This window comes from Bufo bufo, chromosome 11 (assembly GCF_905171765.1).
Source record: "Bufo bufo chromosome 11, aBufBuf1.1, whole genome shotgun sequence".
In the NCBI taxonomy this organism is placed as follows: Eukaryota; Metazoa; Chordata; class Amphibia; order Anura; family Bufonidae; genus Bufo; species Bufo bufo.
Genome location: NC_053399.1, coordinates 76,507,193 through 76,529,218, shown reverse-complemented (window position 1 = coordinate 76,529,218; position 22,026 = coordinate 76,507,193). Strand labels below are relative to the sequence as shown.

General features: G+C 41.4%; 1 long non-coding RNA gene across 1 annotated transcript; it reads right to left on the bottom strand.

Annotated features, from left to right (window-relative positions):
* Positions 1–5,103: 5,103 nt before the first annotated feature.
* Positions 5,104–19,610, bottom strand: LOC120982564. The gene is made up of 3 exons (XR_005774945.1): positions 19,502–19,610; positions 15,968–15,973; positions 5,104–5,116 (listed from the first exon to the last, which is right to left on the bottom strand). It is a non-coding gene; the product is annotated as an uncharacterized LOC120982564 (long non-coding RNA).
* Positions 19,611–22,026: the final 2,416 nt, after the last annotated feature.

The following is a 22,026-nucleotide window of genomic DNA, read 5'->3' as shown; positions in this document are numbered from 1 at the left end:
GATTTTAAGCCCTCACGGGCAGGGCCCTCTCTCCTTCTGTACCAGTCTGTAACTGGTCTTGTTCATGCTTAGTGCAATTGTCTGTATTATGTATGTATACCCCTTCTCATATGTATAGGGCCATGGAATGAATGGCGCTTTAATAAAATAATAATAATAGCCATCCCCTGTGATGTCACAGACCTATAAAAAGCCTAATCCCGCACCCTCTCTGCCATTTTCCAACCGAAACTTTCCATGGCCGAAGTTATGAAGAGGTGCCGGCCTCTACATAACTTTGGTGCATCCAGTGCCGCTTCGAAATGTAAGACAGCTTCCTTGCTGGCTTACATTTTAGACAATTTTATATGCCTAAAACAGACATAGAAAATGATGACTGAGACGGGCCTGCCGGCCCATCCCCTTCAACACCCACTTTGTTATAACTCGAATGAGTGGGGAAAAGTGGCAGATTGCGGCGCAATTAACTGAAATAAACCTAATATAAGCATATTTCTGGTTAACAAATGATCCCCTTAGTCTCAACAGCCAGTCTAATCTATAGGCGCACCTATCTGGTTAATCTGCTGCGCCATTAATAATTAATCTCTTCAGTTATCCATAGCTTGTGCATCAGACTCAACAGCTGGTCTAACATATAAGCGTGTGTACATAATTCATCTGCTGCACCATTAATAATTAATCTGGCCAGTTATACATAGACGTACTGTGCATCAGACCCATTGTCAACAGACAGTGTAATATACAATACCCAGAAACATACCCAACTCATCCGTTTGAGCGCGAAGTGGCTGCCGCGGCCATCTTGGCTGAAGATCCCATGCGAAATCTCTTGCTCTGCGACATATGACGTCACGACGCCGGTCGGCATGATGACGTACCACGCGGATTCCGCTGGATCTTCAATCAAGATGGCAACGGCGGCCTCCTATTGCTCAAATGGATGAGGTGAGTACTGTTTTTTTTCTTACTCCTGAAAGGCCTCCATTTTTATATCAGATGCCGCGATCAGTGATGCACGTGGCATCTGAGTGGTTCAAGGTTCAATGACGGGAGAAGACGATGCAATTGCCGTTCCCCGTCATTGCTCCTGCTACTTACAAAGAAATTTTCTTTATGAAATTCGGCAAAGCAGCCAAATCAAAGTTGTCATAACTTAGCTCATCACTAATTATTATAATGTAAGTTTCTAACACCGCCGCCCCAATAGTTTTACACATAGTTATTCTTGCCACCCATTTAGCTGAGACAAACTCTACCTTTGGCCTGGCAGATTTATAGAGATATTCATTTTGTGGGAGTTAGCTTTACAAATGGTAGGCAGTCAGCAGGATTGGATGCAACATAAGGGTTTTATTGGAAAAAAACAACAACAAAATTTGTTCCAACCGGATGGCTTGGCTTCAGCCCATCAAAGATCACTCACATAAAGCACTTATCTTCAGCCCTCATGTGTCATATAACAGTTCATTTTTAAACAGCCAGAAATACAGGAGTCACCTTTGTGCAGAGTCTTGACTCTTTCCTTCTCAGGAACACTGTGGAGAGGAGTGCTCCCAAGTCCTCTGCAGTCCAACACACACACACTGGCAGTGTGTGTTCAAATTAGCTTCCAGCTGGGTGAGGTGCTAACCCCCGAGATGGAGTATGACCTTCCCACCCAAACTCTTCAGTTACTCCTAAATCCTGGACCCAAATTCCAGCTACCACAAACTCAGCGATCTAACATCACTGGTTGCCATTTACATCCGAGATTTACATCACTGAGAGAAGCAACCTCAGTGACACATACTTGCCATCAATAACCTCACCCCTTGGATGCTTACAATTTAGATAGTCCTGTGCTATGCTAAAAAAAAATCTCAAAAGTCACATATATTAACATCACGTTTATACATTCATACATAGTTTTTTCTGGTGTTGCCAAGGTGCTTTTTTTCAATGTTTTTTTTTATTTTTTATTGCATAATGCATTGCTATGGTGTTTTTTTTCCCCAGGTGTTTACCTTACACCTCTCTATAGGAAAAAAAAAATGGTACATTAGTAAAATGAAATATTTTTTATGTTACCTGTAATGTACAACATTGTTTTATAGGTAAATTCTTAAAATGCACACCTGTCATCTAAGTGACATTAGGAGCAGTAAAAAAATGTGACTATCTATCTCCATTAACCCCTTCACGCAACATCACGTACATGTACGTGGGTGAATGTGGTGCCTCACCGCATCCCCACGTGCATGTACGTGATCGGCTTTCTCTGTCAGCGCAGGGAGCGAAGCGCTGAAGCTCCAGTGAAGCCGGCGTGCTGGGGTTGCTAGGCAACCAGAGAAGCCGGCAGGCACTGTATAGGCGCTCTGACCCGCCCGCGATCGCTGTGATTGGTCCATTACTGCAGAGGGACCAATCGCAGCGCATCGGGGCAGGTAAGGGGGGGTTAGGGAGGGACTATGTGCTTCTCCTTCTCTGATCGCCCCAATTCCTGTCAGGGAAGCGATCAGAGAAGGAGAAAGTGTGAAAATATTCCCGACCTATGACGAGTATACTCGTCATGGAGCACTGCTACTTAGCGCGCCATGATGAGTATACACGTCATGGCATTTAACTGTCACCATGTCTGCAGACATGGTGACAGCGCTGAGATCCCGGCTGTCACACACAGCCAGGCACCTTGGGTCAATGCCGAGGGGGGTCCTGTGACCCCCCCCATGTCGGCGATCGCTGCAAACCGCAGGTAAATTCAGACCTGCGGTTTGTAGCGCTTTCTGCAGTTTCTGATCAGAAACTGCGGGGATCAGAAACTTTAGTATGTCTAAAATAAAGATGTTTCACCCCCCCTGCACCCCTGAATGATGATATGTGGGCGGGTGGTGCCGGGGGGGTGTCGCAGGCGGTGCGGGAGGTGCGGTAAGGTGCGGGAGGCGGGCAGTGCGGCAGGCGGGATCGCGATCCCCCGCCCGCCTCCCCTTGAATGATCGTTGGTGTCTAGTGGGTATACCAGGGTGCCAGCACATTGCTGACACCCTGGTATAAACGGCTGACATCTGCGATGCGATGTCAGCCGTTTAACCCTTTCCATACAGCGGTCCGTACGGACCGCTGTATGGATAAAGGTTAACAGCGCAGGGAGCTCCCTCCCTCTCCCATCGGGGGGCTGCTGTGCCTTTGCAGCCCCCCGATGGGAGAGGGAGAGAGCCCCCAGAGAGCCCCCCTCAGCCCTGTGCTTACCCTTCCCCGTCTGCGCAGTTCTGAGCAGTACTGAGCAGACGGGGAAGGTTCCCATGGCAACAGGACTCCTCTCAGGCGTCCTGCTGTCCATGGTGCTGAACAGATCTATGCTAAAAGCATAGATCTGTTCAGTGTAAGTAAAATACAGTACAGTACAATATATATTGTTCTGTACTGTATTATACAGACATCAGACCCACTGGATCTTCAAGAACCAAGTGGGTCTGGGTAAAAAAAAAAGTGAAAAAAAGTGAAAAAAGTAAAGTTTCAAAAAAACACATTTATCACTGAATAAAAAAAAAGTGAAAAAAAAAATACACTACACATATTAGGTATCGCCGCGTCCGTAACGACCTGATCTATAAAACGGTCATGTTACTTTCCCCGCACGGTGAACGCCATAAAAATTAAAAAATAAAAACTATGAGGAAATTGAAATTTTGCCCACCTTACTTCCCAAAAAAGGTAATAAAAGTGATCAAAAAAGTTGCATGTACGCCAAAAAAGTACCAATCAAACCGTCACCTCATCCCGCAAAAAATGAGCCCTTACATAAAACAATGGCCCAAAAAATAAAAAAACTATGGGTCTCAGACTATGGAGATACTAAAACATGATTTTTTTTTTGTTTCAAAAATGATATTATTGTGTAAAACCCTGATAAATTATAAAAAGGTAGACATATTAGGTATTGCCATGTCCGTAAGAACCTGATCTATAAAAATACCACATGACCTAACCCCTCAGGTTACAAAAAGTGTAATAGCAAGCAATCAAAAAGTCATATGCACCCCAAAATAGTACCAATCTAACCGTCATCTCAACCCGCAAAAATGATACCCAACCTGAGACAATCGCCAAAAAACTGAAAAAACTATGGCTCTCAGACTATGGAGACACTAAAACATGTTTTTTTTTTGTGTCAAAAATGATATTATTGTGTAAAACCTAAATAAATAAAAAAGTATACATATTAGGTATCGTCACGTCCGTAAGAACCTGCTCTATAAAAATAGCACATGATCTAACCTGTCAGATGAACGTTGTAAATAATAAAAAATAAAAACAGTGCCAAAACAGCTATTTTTTGTCAAATTTTCCATTTTAATTCATTTTTTCCCATAACAAAGCAAGGGTTAACAGCCAAACAAAACTCAATATTTATTGCCCTGATTCTTTAGTTTATAGAAATGCCCCATATGTGGTCGTAAACTGCTGTATGGCCACACGGCAGGGCGCAGAAGGAAAGGAGCGCCATATGGTTTTTGGAAGGCAGTTTTTGCTGGACTGGTTTTTTGACACCATGTCCCATTTGAAGCCCCCCCGATGCACCCCTAGAGTATAAACTCCAAAAAATGACCCCATTTTGGAAACTACACCACTCAAGGTATTCAAAACTGATTTTACAAACTTTGTTAACCCTTTAAGTGTTCCACAAGTGTTAATGGCAAATGGAGATGAAATTTCTGAATTTCTCTTTTTTGTTACTTTGCCTCACAAAAAAGTGTAATATAGAGCAACCAAAAATCATATGTACCCTAAAATAGTACCAACAAAACTGCCACCTTATCCCGTAGTTTCCAAAATGGGGCCACTTTTTTGGAGTTTCTAACCTAGGGGTGCATCAGAGGGCTTTAAATGGGACATGGTGTCTAAAAACAATCCAGCAAAATCTGCCTTCCAGAAACCATATGGTGTTCCTTTCCTTCTGCGCCCTGCCGTGTGCCCGTACAGCAGTTTACGACCACATATAGGGTGTTTCTGTAAACTAAAGAATCAGGGCCATAAATAAAGAGTTTTGTTTGGCTGTTAACCCTTGCTTTGTTACTGGAAAAAAAATATTAAAATGGAAAATCTGCTGAAAAAGTTAAATTTTGAAATTGAATCTCTATTTTCCATTAATTCTTGTGGAACACCTAAAGGGTTAACAACGTTTGTAAAATCAGTTTTGAATACCTTGAGGGGTGTAGTTTCTTAGATGGGGTCACTTTTATGGAGTTTCTACTCTAGGGTTGCATCAGGGGGGCTTCAAATGGGACATGGTGTCAAAAAAACCAGTCCAGCAAAATCTGCCTTCCAAAAACCGTATGGCATTCCTTTCCTTCTGCGCCCTGCCGTGTGCCCGTACAGCGGTTTACGACCACATATGGGCTGCTTCTGTAAACTACAGAATCAGGGCCATAAATAATGAGTTTTGTTTGGCTGTTAACCCTTGCTTTGTAACTGGAAAAAAAATATTAAAATGGAAAATCTGCCAAAAATGTGAAATTTTGAAATTGTGTCTCTATTTTCCATTAAATCTTGTGCAACACCTAAAGGGTTAATGACATATGTAAAATCAGTTTTGAATACCTTGAGGGGTGTCGTTTCTTAGATGGGGTCACTTTTATGGAGTTTCTACTCTAGGGGTGCATCAGGGGGGCTTCAAATGGGACATGGTGTAAAAAAAACAGTCCAGCAAAATTAGCCCTCCAAAAACCAAACGGCGCACCTTTCACTCTACGCCCCGCTGTGTGGCCATACAGTAGTTTATGGCCACATATGGGGTGTTTCTGTGAACAGCAGAGTCAGGGCAATAAAGATACCGTCTTGTTTGGCTGTTAACCCTTGCTTTGTTAGTGGAAAAAATGGGTTAAAATTGAAAATTAGGCAAAAAAATGAAATTCTCAAATTTCATCTCCATTTGCCAATAACTCTTGTGCAACACCTAAAGGGTTAATGACATATGTAAAATCAGTTTTGAATACCTTGAGGGGTGTCGTTTCTTAGATGGGGTCACTTTTATGGAGTTTCTACTCTAGGGGTGCATCAGGGGGGCTTCAAATGGGACATGGTGTAAAAAAAACAGTCCAGCAAAATTAGCCCTCCAAAAACCAAACGGCGCACCTTTCACTCTACGCCCCGCTGTGTGTCCGTACAGTAGTTTACGGCCACATATTGGGTGTTTCTGTAAACAGCAGAGTCAGGGCAATAAAGATACTGTCTTGTTTGGCTGTTAACCCTTGCTTTGTTAGTGTAAAAAATGGGTTAAAATGAAAAATTAGACAAAAAAATGAAATTCTCAAATTTCCTCCCCATTTGCCAATAACTCTTGTGCAACACCTAAAGGGTTAACAATGTATGCAAAATCAGTTTTGAATACCTTGAGGGGTGTAGTTTCTTAGATGGGGTCATTTTTGGGTGGTTTCTATTATGTAAGCCTCGCAAAGTGACTTCAGACCTGAACTGGTCCCTAAAACTGAGTTTTTGTAAATTTCTGAAAAATTTCAAGATTTGCTTCTAAACTTCTAAGCCTTATAACATCCCCAAAAAATAAAATATCATTCCCAAAATAATTCAAGCATGAAGTAGACATATGGGGAATGTAAAGTCATCACAATTTTTGGGGGTATTACTATGTATTACAGAAGTAGAGAAACTGAAACTTTGAAATTTGCTAATTTTTCCAAATTTTTGGTAAATTAGGTATTTTTTTGTGCAAAAAAAAAAAAATTTTTTTGACTTCATTTTACCAGTGTCATGAAGTACAATATGTGACGAAAAAACTATCTCAGAATGGCCTGGATAAGTCAAAGCGTTTTAAAGTTATTAGCACTTAAAGTGACAGTGGTCAGATTTCCAAAAAATGGCCTGGTCCTTAAGGTGAAAATGAGCCCAGTCCTTAAGGGGTTAAAGAAAATTTGGCTTTTCCGTATGCATTCTTAAAGTATGTGTATATTCAATTGCAATTAAAAGGATGTGAACCCTTTGGAATGATATGGATTTCTGCACAATTTGGTCATAAAATGTGATCTGATCTTCATCTAAGTCACAACAATAGACAATCACAGTCTGCTTAAACTAATAACACACAAAGAATAAAATGTTACTATGTTTTTATTGAACACACCATGTAAATATTCACAGTGCAGGTGGAAAAAGTATGTGAACCCCTAGACTAATGACATCTCCAAGAGCTAATTGGAGTGAGGTGTCAGCCAACTGGAGTCCAATCAATGAGATGAGATTGGAGGTGTTGGTTACAGCTGCCCTGCCCTATAAAAAACACACACCAGTTCTGGGTTTGCTTTTCACAAGAAGACCTACGATTAAGAATTGTTGACTTGCATAAAGCTGGAAAGGGTTATAAAAGTATCTCCAAAAGCCTTGCTGTTCATCAGTCCACGGTAAGACAAATTGTCTGTAAATGGAGAAAGTTCAGCACTGCTGCTACTCTCCCTAGGAGTGGCCGTCCTGTAAAGATGACTGCAAGAGCACAGCTTAGACTGCTCAATGAGGTGAAGAAGAATCCTAGAGTGTCAGCTAAAGACTTACAGAAGTCTCTGGCATATGCTAACATCCCTGTTAGCGAATCTACGATATGTAAAACACTAAACAAGAATGGATTTCATGGGAGGATACCACAGAGGAAGCCATTGCTGTCCAAAAAAAACATTGCTGCGCGTTTACAGTTTGCACAAGAGCACCTGGATGTTCCATAGCAGTATTGGCAAAATATTCTGTGGACAGATGAAACCAAAGTTGAGTTGTTTGGAAGAAACACACAACACTGTGTGTGGAGAAAAAGAGGCACATCACACCAACATCAAAATCTCATCCTAACTATGAAGTATGGTGGTGGGGGCATCATGGTTTGGGGCTGCTTTGCTGCATCAGGGCCTGGACAGATTGCTATCATCGAAGGAAAAATGAATTCCCAAGTTTATCAAGACATTTTGCAGGAGAACTTAAGGCCTTCTGTCCACCAGCTGAAGCTTAACAACCCAAAGCATAGAAGTAAATCAACAACAGAATGGCTTAAACAGAAGAAAATACGCCTTCTGGAGTGGCCCAGTCAGAGTCCTGACCTCAACTAGATTGAGATGCTGTGGCATGACCTCAAGAAAACGATTCACACCAGACATCCCAAGAATATTGCTGAACTGAAACAGTTCTGTAAAGCGGAATGGTCAAGAATTACTCCTAACCGTTGTGCACGTCTGATCTGCAACTACAGGAAATGTTTGGTTGAAGTTATTGCTGCCAAAGGAGGTTCAACCAGTTATAAAATCCAAGGGTTCACATACTTTTTCCACCTGCACTGTGAATGTTTACATGGTGTGTTCAATAAAAACATGGTAACATTTAATTCTTTGTGTGTTATTAGTTTAAGCAGACTGTGATTGTCTATTGTTGTGACTTAGATGAAGATCAGATCACATTTTATGATCAATTTATGCAGAAATCCATATCATTCCAAAGGGTTCACATCCTTTTTCTTGCAACTGTACAGTATGTAAACAAAAAAAAAATTCAATAAAATTCGGTAATTTTTTCTTTTAAGATTTTTTTCTTTTACTTTTTTGTCCAGAATTACAAAAGAGGTCTATTTTTTTCCCATAAAGCAGCACCACATAGATATAGGAAAGCGCTGAGCTGCCAAATGAGACTCAGGCAATAGACAAGTGTGACGCTGGTTTCTGAAAAAAAAAAAAAGACTTTTCCTGATCCTGGACAAATGTTTACCATGATAAAACGAGAAAACAGATTGTTTCTGTAAACTCTGCAAAAATGTACATGTTGTGTTGCTTATGATCAATGCAGCTCGGTGTAACTGGTCCCCTGACAGAGTAAATAAGAGCTCGCAATTTGTATCCTAATTAACATTATGCTTTTCCTTAATTTAATACCATGTTAATAGCTGATAAAAATCTGTATTTTATTGCACTTATTGATTCTTATAGTAGCCATCTGTCTAATTCATGCTCAGTATCTTGCCCTCACTACCCATCTGCTTAGCACCCATACACTCTTCTTATCATGCATTTACTTTAGCTTACAGAGATACTTTATGTTCAGTAGATTCCATCTGCTCAACATTTGACACATGCAACTAAGGTATCTATGTACTATCCTGCCTAATTTATCACTTTTACAGTGCCCATATGCCCTTTCTAATCCTCTATATCCTTATGTATTCTGCTTGACTTGGTTCATATGTACTTGATAATGTCACTATGACACATGTTATGGTACTGTTTGTAGGCTATTTATGCTAAAGACAATTTTAATATACTACAGGGTGGTCCACAAAAATGTAGCCCACCTCCAGCTATAGTATGACAAGATGAACGAGCAAGTGGATTGTTTTTTTGTTTGTTTTGTTGTTTTTTTAATTACCCACAAGTCACAAAAGATGCTGAAAGTGGTCCCCGTTCACAACTATGCATCTTTGGTCAGGTCTGATTATGTCGGCTGATACTGCTTGTGATGCTGCGGATGGTATTTGTGATGTTCTCCTTGAGTTCATCCAGGGGATGTGGATTGTTAACGGACACTTTCTGTTTAGATTTCCCCACAGATAAAAAATATCAAGTGGACAAGTTTGCAGAACGTGGTGGCCATAACCCCTTGCTCACAGTTCGCTGCTCCGTAAACAGTTCAGGAACCCGTACCAGTGAGTTCTGTGAGGTGCGGCATGTTGGCTAGAGATGTCCTGAACTATTCGCCGGCGAACAGTTCCCGGCGAACATGGCTTGTTCGCGTTCGCCGCGGCAGGCGAACATATGCAATGTTCGGTCCGCCCCCTATTCGTCATCATTGAGCAAACTTTGACCCTGTACCTCACAGTCAGCAGACACATTCCAGCCAATCAGCAGCATACCCTCCCTCCCAGACCCTCCCACCTCCTGGACAGCATCCATTTTAGATTCATTCGGAAGCTGCATTCTTAATGAGAGGAGGGACAGTGTAGCTGCTGCTGATTTAATAGGGAAATCAATAGCTAGGCCAGTGTTCTGTGTCCACTACAGTCCTGAAGGACTCATCTGATCTCTGCTGTAAGGACAGCACCCCAAAAAGCCCTTTTTAGGGCTAGAACATCAGTCTGCTTTTTTTTTTTTTTTTCCTGTGTAATCTAATTGCAGTTTCCTGCCAGCGTGTGTGTCAGGCTCACAGCGTATACTGTGCCCACTTGCCCAGTGCCACCACTCATATCTGGTGTCACAGTAGCTTGCATTTTTAAAAAAATTTAAAAAAATTGACAGTGAAATAATAGCAGTCAGTTGCCTTAACGCGTGTGCGTTTCAGGCCCTGCCAGTGCACAGTGTCACACCAGTGCAACTCTTATCTGGTGTCACAGTAGTTTTTTATTTTTATTTTTTATTTTATTTTTATTGATTTTCAATAAAGGGTATTACAATACAATCAGCAGATCAAGAATGCGATTGCCACATACAAAGATGCTTGCAAATAGTACAAAATCACCTGTAGTCACAATCATAAATAGCGAACAATCACCATAACAAAGATAGATAGTGGGGACTTTTACGCCCTCAATGAGCAAGCGAAAGGAAGCTCAGTTCATTATGATTCATGAGGTAGCAAGAAAATAAGAGCAAGGGACCAATAAGGTTGAAAGGATGTTCTTAACCTTGCATATTGAAGGTCACCAAACCCTGGGGTCCCTAGTGACATCCATCTCCAAGTAGTGACTATAACATAAGCTATTAAAAAAATTTCATTTAGAGAGGGGTGTCAGAAGGGGCAGCAGGGATATGCTACCACGCTACCTCTCTGGATCTGTGGTGGCCAAAATTAATTATAAGACTATCAAAGAGCCAAATAACATTGAAGAGAACATAAGCATAAAAGGGGGGGGGGGTCTGAAGGGGAGGAGGGGGAAGTGATAAAGTACCCATTTGAGGACAAGATATGTGAGTGTCATATATGAGAAGACCTGGAGCACATAGGTTAGATCTGTTTCTGGTTTGAGAGAAATATATGTATATAAAGTATTAACTTAAGTGTTGACGTAAGTGAGTGGGAGGGACCAACCGTGATTAAGGTTTTGAGGATCTCCAATTGAGCCAAGGGGACCAAATTTTCTTATATTTGTGGTGTGATCTCATTTCCCAGTGAGATAGTTCTTCTAGTCTGGAAATAGAGGCAACCTTATTTATCCAAAGTGTCTCAGACAAAGGACCTTGTGTTTTCCAGTTTGTAGCTATTATAAGTCTAGCTGCTGCAGTAAGAGATCTTAAAAGACTTTTCTCAGAAAGGATCATTGAGTTTGAAATAATGTTTAGCAGGGCAATCTTGGGACAATGGATGATTCTCTTTGTGTCTTTTTTTATCTAGGATGTAATTGATATTTACAAAAACCTTATTCCAAAAGGTTTGTATAAGTGGGCAGGACCACCATATATGTAAGAAGGTGCCTCTCTCCTTGAGGCATCTCCAGCACAAATCTGAAGTAGTGCTATACATTTGGCCTAATCTAACAGGAGTAAGGTACCATCTGGATATCACCTTGTATGTGTTTTCTTGAATGTTAGAGCATCTTGAAGACAGTTTGGGTGAAAGTAGTATATCTTTGGTATCTTCATTTGTGAATTGGGTATTTAAGTCTCTTTCCCATTCTTTCAAAAAGTAAAGAGATTTTGGTGTTTCATTTTGGAATAAATTCCTGCTTATCGTGTGTATGAGTTTTTTTGGAGTCTGTGATTGAGATATTCGTTTTTCAAACCAAGAGGGTTCCCTAGTCTGGAAGTCTTGCGACAAAGCCATTTTTAGGGACTTCGATATTGTACTGGAGACTATTTAGTTTAGATGTGCCAAAACATTCCCTCATAGCTTGCAAGTTTAGTATTGCTCCATCTAGGTCTAGGAGGTCAGAAGGCGCTAAATTACTTTTGCGTATTTGTGTAGGTAGAGTTGTATAGCCTTCTCCGGTTGTGATGAGGAGGTCACTAAGGTTACTTAAGTGAGAGGGGAATTTTGAGCATGTATCTCTTAGATGTTTTATTTTCCAGGATGATAATGTGGCTTGAACTAGGATGTTATCTTTATTTATAATTGGAGTATTTTGTGGGTTTGTAAAAACTAGACCTTTTAGAGGGTATTTTGTTAGTTCTTTTTCCAATGAAATCCAAGTTTTGTGTTTTGGGTGTCTCACCCAATCTATAATTCTGCTTAGGTGGACAGCTGTAATATATCTGTCTAAGGAAGGGAGGCAAATCCCTCCTTTGGTTGTGGGTAGTTGAAGAATGTTGTGGGAAATCCTCCGTTTTATATTCTCCCATATGTAATTAGAGCATATTTTCTTGAAAGAAGTCAAGAAATGTTTTGGAAGTTTGATTGGGAGCACCTGTATGAGGTATGTAAGTTTGGGCAGAATTAAGATGTTGAACATATTTTTCCGTCCTAGCCAAGATATAAATGTGGGTTTCCAGGAACTCAGCATATTTGGTATGGAATTTATAAGTGGGGTAAAATTTAAGCTAAATAACCTATTGAGATCAGGAGGGATGTTGACACCCAAGAATTTCAGTGAACTTTTGGTCCATTGGAAAGGGGAGTCTTTCTCTAGATATTTAAGAGCATTATGGGAGTATTGTAAGCCCATCGCTTGTGACTTTCAGATATTAATTTTGAAATTGGATATTTCTCCAAATCTGTCCAAGGTATCAATTATAAGAGGGAAAGCTTGTTTGGGATTTGAGATAACCAACAAGAGGTCATCTGCATATGCAGCTTGTTTTATCTCCAAGGCACCACAACTTAGACCTTTAATTCCAGGGTTTTGCCTTATAGCTTGTAACAGAGGTTCCATTGATAAAATAAATAATAGAGGGGATAATAGGCAGCCCTGTCTAGTTCCATTATTTATATGTACTGCTCGGGACAGAATATCATTTACTTTTATATAAGCGCATGGGGAGGTGTACATTGAAAAAATAGCTTTGATGAATATATTTGGAAATCCACATTTTTCCAGAGTGATAGTGATGAGAGGCCAGGCCACTCTATCAAATGCTTCCGTCTCGAGCAGTGCAATTGGTTTTATTCTTTTTAGCTAGGGAAATAGTATTAATAATTTTGTACATACCGTCTTTCCCTTCTCTGCCTAGAACAAAGCCAGTTTGGCCAGGATTAATCAAGTCTTGGAGTAGGGGTTTTATTTTAGCTGAGAGGATTCTAGCATAAATTTTAAGATCTAGGTTCAGTAGAGAAATGGGTCTGTAGCTAGAACAGAGTGTATGATCTTTTTGGGGTTTGGGGATTAACGTAATATGAGCACTTAATGTTTGGGGAGTGATGGGTATACCTTTTAGTGCTGCATTATACACTTGGACCATATGGGGAGCTAGAATATCTTTGAAGGTTACGTAATATATGGCTGGAAGGCCATCCGGACCTGGAGATTTCCCTTTGGCGATTGTTTTCAGGGTTTCCATGACCTCTCCCTCTGAAATTGGGGTGCATAGTCTGAGTTTCTGATCTTCACTGATTTTTGGTAATTTAAGTTTACTCAGGAAATCAGAAGTAAGTTTGTTCTTATCCTGTATGGCCTTATCTGACTCAACTGCATTAATGTTATATAGTTCAGAATAGAAGTCATGAAAAGCCTGAGCAATGGCAGTGTCATCTTTATGTAGTGGCTGTCCACACGTTTTAATACCCGCTATCCTAGATTTGCATTTTTGTTGGCATAACATTGCAATCATGAATTTGAAGGATCTGTTTCCATTGGCAAAGAATTTTTGTTTTAAGGCTAAGTATAATTTTGCTGATTGAGCATTGAGATGAGTCTTCAACTCCTCTCTAGTTTATCTAGGATATCGTTTTTTCTAAGACGTTTGTGGTAGAATTCTAGCTTAGATATTTTAGAGAACAGTTCATTTGTCTTTTTTTGCCTAGCTTTATTTAGGTTTGATGCAAGAGAGATAAACTCTCCTCTAATTACTGCTTTATGTGCTTCCCATATAAATTGTGGGGACGTTTCTCCTTATGTATTATCTATGAAATAATCTTTTAATTTTTTGTTTATGGCAGAGTATATATCTGTAGAGCTGAGTAAGGTTTCATTCAGACGCCAATTACAAAATTTGGGCGAGGAGTTAGGTGGTTTGAAGGTGAGAAAAACTGGTGCGTGATCTGAGTGTAAAATAGGACCTATTTTAGTTTCTGTGCAGAGATGAAGGGTGTTAGTTGGGAGGAATATCTAGACTAATCTTTGATAAGATTTGTGTAGGGCAGAAAAATGGGTGAAGTCCTTTTCTTTTGGGTTGAGTGCTCTCCACACATCAACTAGGGAACTTTTGTGTAAGGATTTTTTAATGAACTTTAGGGATCTGTTTGGAAGTGCTGATTTGCCTGTTGAGGAATCAATGCGAGGATTAAGTGTCACATTAAAATCTCCAGCTACTATGACTAGCCCTTCTCGGAAGGCTTCGAATTCTGGCCAAAATTTGTCAAACCATTTCTTTTGCGCAGTGTTGGGAGCGTAGATATTGACCAAAGTGTATATTTGGGAATTGATTTTCCCTTTAACCATTAAATATCTCCCTTCTTCATCTGATATGGTGAATGTGTGTAGGAAATCAGTATTTCTGTGTATTCCTATACTGGTTCCAGATTTGTTGGAAGCTGATGATGAGTTATGGAACCAAAGATTATATTTTGTCTTTGATAGCTCTGGTGTTTTATTATGTTTAAATAAAGTGTGTTTCTTGTAGGAATATTATGTTGGTCTTTTCTTTGTTTAGCTGGTTAATGATTTGACTTCTCTTCACAGGAGACTTAAAGCTTCTAACATTGTAGGTAGCTACTCTAAGTTCCGCCATGAGGAGAAGTGGGTATGAGATCTTGTGCATATATTTTACTCACTGGTGAAGTGCTCCATTCTGCTCCTACTGGGTATTCATATCTTCTGAAGACATTCAATGGTACTTTGGGTACAGGAGTGAGTGAGGATGAGGATGAGGGGGAGGGGTAAAACCATTCTAAATGCATAGAAAACAAAATAATGATTAGACATAAACAGCACATTTAGCAACCATTCCCAAAAAGACATCTCTAATGAGAGAATGAGCGGGAACATGGAAATTATAGATCCTAAGTTATAGATCCTTTAGAAACAAAACTTTTTCAGTACATATCATGGTGGTGTTATGTAGTATATATACTAACTACTATTAATCCAAGTAATAACAGTAATACAATAATATAGTGTGAGGTAAAGGGGGGTTACTAAGTGGCTCTAGGTGCTGATCCAGAGTTGCAGCATGAGCGACCATCCCAAATTAATGGAGGGAAGGAGGAGTGAGGAGGAGGTTTGGGGACAAGAAGGGGAGGAGGTTCCCATGCTGCACATCAAGATCTTGGGAAATTAAAGATCTCTCTCTAAAAGGTAATAGAGGAGAAATTAGGAGAGCACAATCAGCAACCCCTTTAATATAAGAGAACAAGATATCTATCCAAGATAACTTCAATCCTCATCTGCCATAAGACGTCTAGGGGTCATCTTCCCTTGCTTTCTCTTGTTCTTCATGGCTTTGCTGGAGAGGACAGTCTCCCATATGGTTGGAGGTGGAACTTCAGATGGTATAAGGACATCTGTAGCAATGGACCAGTCTGGGATATCTATGTCCGTAATTTCCAAGGCAGCAAGGACATCTTGGTAGATCTTTTGGTGTTCTTATGGTGTATCTTCTCTCTCTCCAGGTTATCAACATTCCAAAAGGGAACAGCCATCTGAAAGCAATTCTCTTGTATCTTAAATGATCTGTTAGAGGTTTCAGCATGCGTCTTTTGTTTAGAGTTACAGGAGCAATATCTTGGAATAGTTGAATTGTGGCATCTCCATATTCAATGCTTTCCATTTCTCTAGCTTTTTTCATTATTGCTTCTTTCTGAGCAAAGTTCAAGAGTTTACAGATTACGTCTCTTGGGGGGTCATCCGGTTTCGGTTTGGGACGTAAGGCTCTGTGGGCCCTTTCAATGACAACAGGGTTAGGAGGATCATCTGTTAGCAAGGATTTGCATATTTCTTCAACTGCTTTGGGGATTGCTTCATTTGCAACTGATTCAGGGATGCCACGAAAGCGGATATTGTTCCTCCTGCCTCTGTTGTCTTGGTCTTCAATATAGTCATGAAGATGATTGATGTGTTGTTGATATTTTGAGAAAGCTTCAGAAGCCTGTTTAGTGTAGTTAGTAATAGCTGTTTGTGTGGTTTCAAGTACTTCGACTCTGTTACCAATCTGTCTCATGTCTCTTTTAATTTCAGACAGCTCCTCTAGTACCGGATTCAAAGCATCTGACAGAGCTCTGGAGATGAAGGATCTGGATAATGGGAGTTCTGTTGTGGGCTCTGTGACATCTTCATATTCGCTATCTCCTTCTTAAGAGCGTGTTGTAGATTTCTGTGTGGCTCCTTTAGGAGTGGAGACTTGTGCCCCAGGGGGAGCCTGGCACACATGAGCGATTATATGCTGCAGTGTCTCCGCAACGACCGCCGAGTTGCCCACATTCTAACTTGTGCTGATTACTGGGTGGCCACGCTGCTGGATCCCCGTTACAAGGACAACGTACCATCCTTAATTCCGTCACTGGAGCTTAATCGTAAGATGCGCGAGTACAAGCGCATGCTGGTAGACGCGCTGCTGGTGGCATTCCCACCTGACAGCGGGGGCACAGTGGAAGCACAAGGCGAAGGCAGAGGACGAGGAAGAGGTCGCCAACGCAGCTGGGGGACCGCCAGCACCTCAGAAGGCAAGGTTAGCATGGCCGAAATGTGGAAAAGTTTTGTCAGCACGCCACAACAACCAGCACCACCAGCTGATATAGAACGTCTTAGCAGGAGGCAGAATTTCACCAACATGGTGAAGCAGTATGTGTGCACACGCCTACACGTACTGAATGACGGGTCTGCCCCCTTCAACTTCTGGGTCTCCAAATTGGGCACATGGCCTGAGCTTGCCCTTTACGCCTTGGATGTGCTGGCCTGCCCTGCAGCCAGTGTATTATCTGAACGTATGTTTAGCCCGGCAGGGGGCGTCATCACAGACAAGCGCAGCCGCCTGTCCACAGCCAATGTGGACAAGCTCACGTTCATTAAAATGAACCAGGCATGGATCCCTCAGGACTTGTCCGTACCTTGTGCAGAATAGACATGTATACCGGCACTAAGCAGCCATTGTTATACTGCAGCGCAATTTCTCATGTTTGTATTTTGGATATTTCACACTCTTTTGGAGTGTACCTTAATTTTTCAAAATTAAATTAAAACCAAAAACCTGTGTTGGCTATCTCGTCCTCCTCCACCGCCGCTTCCACCTACTCCGCTACGTCCCCCGCCTCCTCAAACTCCTACTCCATATGGAACTCCACCTCATAAATCCATTTTTTTTTTTTTGTACGTGTTTTATTTTATATCTTTTCACTACTTTGTCATTAACATTTTCTGGTGAAATTAACCAATTTTTGGGTGTATAGTACCACTGCTATACCTAGTAGGCTGGTTAAAAAAATTAAATAAATTGTCATTAACATTTTCGGGTGAAATTCACCAATTTTTGGGTGTATAGTACCACTGCTATACCTAGTATGCCGGTTATAAAAAAAAAAATTGTCATTAACATTTTCTGGTGAAATTTACCAATTTTTGGGTGTATAGTACCACTGCTATACCTAGTAGGCCGGTTAAAAAAATAAAATAAAATTGTCATTAACATTTTCTGGTGAAATTCAGCAATTTTTGGGTGTATAGTACCACTGCTATACCTAGTAGGCTGGTTAACAAAAAAATATATATTTGTCAGTTACATTTTCAGTTGAAATTCAACAATTTTTGGGTGTGAAGTACCACTGCTATACCTAATAAACAGGTTAAACCATAAAAAAAATTGTCAGTTACATTTTCTGGTGAAATTCAGCAATTTTTTGGTGTGATGTACCACTGCTATACCTATTAGACCGGTAAAAAAATAAAATAACATTTGTCAGTTACATTTTAGGGTCAAATTCACCAATTTTTGGGTGTAATATACCCCTCCTCTACCTAGTTGACAGCTTAATAAAATTCAATAATTTCTATTTTACATTTTCGGGTGACAATAAACAATTGTTTTCTGTCATAGACCCCTGCTCCACCAAGTAGACAGGTTAATTAAGTTCTGTAATTTTTCTGTTATATTCTTGGGTTGACATTATACAATTTTAGACGTGAATAAACCCCTGCTCTGCATAGGTGACAGGGAATAAAATTTCTGAAATGCTTCTTTAATTGATGCGCGCCACCTCCTTTGATCCAATGCTTAAACTTAAACATTTACCACATTTAAGCTTTAATACTTTGTCCCACATTTCCGCTATACTCTTTTGGCCAACATTTGCGCCTCAATAGCTTTTCCCACAATTCCGCTTGACTCTTTTGGGCCACATTTGGGCTTCTGTAATTTGTCCCATATTTGCGCCTCAATAACTTTTCCCACATTTCTTCTCGATCCCAATTTTTAAAAATAAATTTATCTCCCTTAAATTTGGTCTCTTTTTCCCACGCTCCCTCTCCGGCCTGGAAACCTGATTCCCCGCCACCCGTGATCACCATGGTAGGCGCATAAAAGAACATCGAAAGTTGATAGAGCAGATATCAAATTGGATCGTGAACATCACGGGGACGTGCAACATGGTGGGGCAGTAAGTATGCACACGCCAACACGAACTAACTGACAGGGGTCTGCCCCTGCAACTTCTGGGTCTCCCTTTACGCCTTGGAGGGTTATTTCCCAATGTTTTGAGGCGTACCCTAATTTAAAAAAATAAAAATAAATTTTAAACCAAAAAGCAGTGTAGGCTACCTCCTCCTCCTCCACCGCCACTTCCACCTACACCGCCAAATCCACCGCCTCCTCAACTTCCTACTTCATATGGACCTGGTTCTCCTAGATCAAGATTATTATTTTTTATTTTTACGTATTTTATGTTATTTAAAGTCATTTCCCTATCCACATTTGTTTGCAGAGCACTTGCCATGCTCTTAACCACATTTCGACGACATTTGCAGCCCTCTAGCCCTTTCCATGACATTTTTACAGCCATTTTAGTGCTCAAAAGTTCGGGTCCCCATTGACTTCAAATACTTTCAGGTGTCCGCTCAACTCTAATATATATATATATAAAAGTTGGGATCAATGGTTGGGTTGAAAGGGATTTTTCATAATTTTACTATTGATACATCACAGATTATACAAGGCCTCATCTCTTGTGGAATACAGTACCCCGAATTAGCACAAATCACACCCTGCCAGTTGCTGGACACAACAGCACCTCCCTCCCTTAGAAAAGGCTATTTAAAATCACACCTCACATACAATGACAGCAACCTATGACAAGTCATTCAACTTATTAGCATTTAGATCAACCTGATCAATATGTAAAATAACCCTTTCATGTATTGTATATAGCAGATACCAGTATTGTTTAACAAAGTTTCAGTTGTACCTTCCACACATTATGTTCCCACCCCCAAATGCCCTATAAGTATGTGCTGTGAAATACAGATTTCAGATATTGACAACCTATGTTGAGTCTGGGCTGTCTTTCATCTCCTGGTCAGAGAAAATCAGATATTTGTTGTACAGGGAAATATTCACGGGTTGGAGGACTGATGCCTCATCATCTAACCATCATAAACCTGCCTGGAGAAAAATCGCTAACATGACAAGACCTAGAAATAGTATCTCCTGTACACCAAAGACACATTTCTCTTGTTTAGCGGATAACTGATTCTTCCTCAACACCTCCAATACTTGTCTAACATGAAACACATGAGATTTGAAATCAGGGGAAAATATCAAAATGTAGTCAAGATAGACAATAACAAATTTACCCAGGAACTCCCTGAGAATATCGTTCATGAAGTTTTGCAACACAGCTGGGGCATTGCTGAGTCCAAAAGGCATAACCTGATATTCAAAGTGTCCAGCCGGAGTATTGTACACCGTCTTCCATTCGTCTCCCTCCTTCATTCGGATTAGGTTATATGCCCCTTTCAGGTCAATTTTAGAAAACTAGGTGTAACAGTCCTACAGGCTCACCTGAGTCAGAGGACCGCTGGCTGGAGGTAGGAGTGGAGCCCAGTGGCAAGGACCGCAGGCAGGTAGTAGGTGCAGGAAGTCTGGCAGAGGCGTAGTCAGTAGGCAGGCGGTGGGTCAGGGCAGGCGGCAGTAAGCGTAGTCAGACAATCCGGATGGCAACGGTGGTAGCAGTTCAGTAGGTAGGGACAAGCAGAAGAGTAGTCGGTAGGCAATTCCTGGTCAGCAGTGGACTTTCAATAGTAACAAGAGCAGCAGATGAGGAGAAGCTTGATCAAGGCTCAGGAGCTCAATAATCAGCAAACTGGAGTGCAAGGGGCTGGACTTATATAGGGAAGTACCAGGTGTGGGGAATCAAGGGTAATGAGCAAGGCTTGGCAAGACTGAGGTTAACTAATAGGCTTCAGGGAGGAATGTCCAGAGAGGACGGTAGCCTAGTAAGCAGGGCTACCACCTGGGATGTGGCTGGTCACGGGTTCGAATCCCGACACTTGGTTGCCCTCAGTACCTGGTTAAATAAATCCGGAATCAATGGGAGGGAGTATCTATTCTGGATAGTGATCTTAATTAATTTCCGGTAATCGATACAAGGTCTAAGACCACTATCCTTCTTCTTAACGAAGAAAACCCCCGCCCCCATTGGAGAGACAGATGTCCTAATGTGCCCCTTACTGAGGCTTTCCTTAATACAATCCTCCATGGCCTTGCGTACAGGCTTAGAAAGATTATAAATACGCCCCTTAGGAAACCTGGCAAGTTCTACTAGTTTTATGGCGCAATCATAAGGTCTATGGGGAGGTAGAGCCTCCGGGGTCGAAGATGCGAAGATGAGAACACATCTGAATATTCCTTAATGACTGTGGGTAATGTATCAGATTCTACTGAGACCCCAGCCTGTACCACAGACAAGCACGAGTCACACTTAGGTCCCCATTTCACCAACTCTCCCTGGACCAATCTATAGTGGGGTTGTGTAGCTGGAGCCAAGGCAACCCCAGTGCCACCTCGACCGGTAAGTTCTCCAGGACTAACAGGGAACATTTCTCAGAGTGGCACACACCCACAGTTAAAGAAATCTCTGAGGTACATGACCTCACCGTACAACCTACCAGGGGAGTGGCGTCAATAGCCATGATGTGGATAGGCGTAGGTAGAACAAAAATTGGAATACCCAGTTTTATAGCGTACTCACAATCAATAAAGCTGGCCGCTGAGCCAGAGTCAATAAAGGCCTTACCTGGCCATTTATTTACACCTAGGGATATCGTTATGGGTACCAAAAGCTTACATTTCAGAATATCATGGGGGTATATGGTCTTTAGGTTGCTTTGCCTTGGGAGATTTAGCGGAGAGGACCTTCTTAGGACACTGGTTGATCCAATGGTCAGGATCTCCGCAGTAAAAACACACTCCTCGTCTGCGACGCAGATTCCCTCGGGTCATGCCGACCTGCATGGGTTCTTTGGAAGAGACCTCAGCTTTGTTCCTGGGGCAGACCTCAGGCTGGACCACCACCTGAGAAGAGAACTGTCGTTCCTGTCGTCTCTCTCTAACCCGTCGGTCAAGTCGGACAACTAGGGTCATCATCTCCTCTAGAGTCTCAGTAAGCTGATAACTCACTAGAAGATCCTTTAGGTTATCAGACAGACCTGACCTGAACTGACTCTTAAGGGCTGGTTCATTCCACCCTGAGTGAACACACCACCTTCTAAATTGGGTGCAATACTCCTCCGCAGGTTGATCGCCCTGAACCAGTGCCTTTAGAGCAGTCTCGGCTACCAGTGCCCTGTCTGGTTCATCATACAGGGTACCCAGGGCCTGAAAAATCCCCTCTACTGATGTTAAACAACTGGCGTCAGCTGGTGAATAGAACGCCCACTCCTGGGGATCACCCTGTAATCGGGAAATGACAATGCCCATGCAATGACTCTCAGGGCCG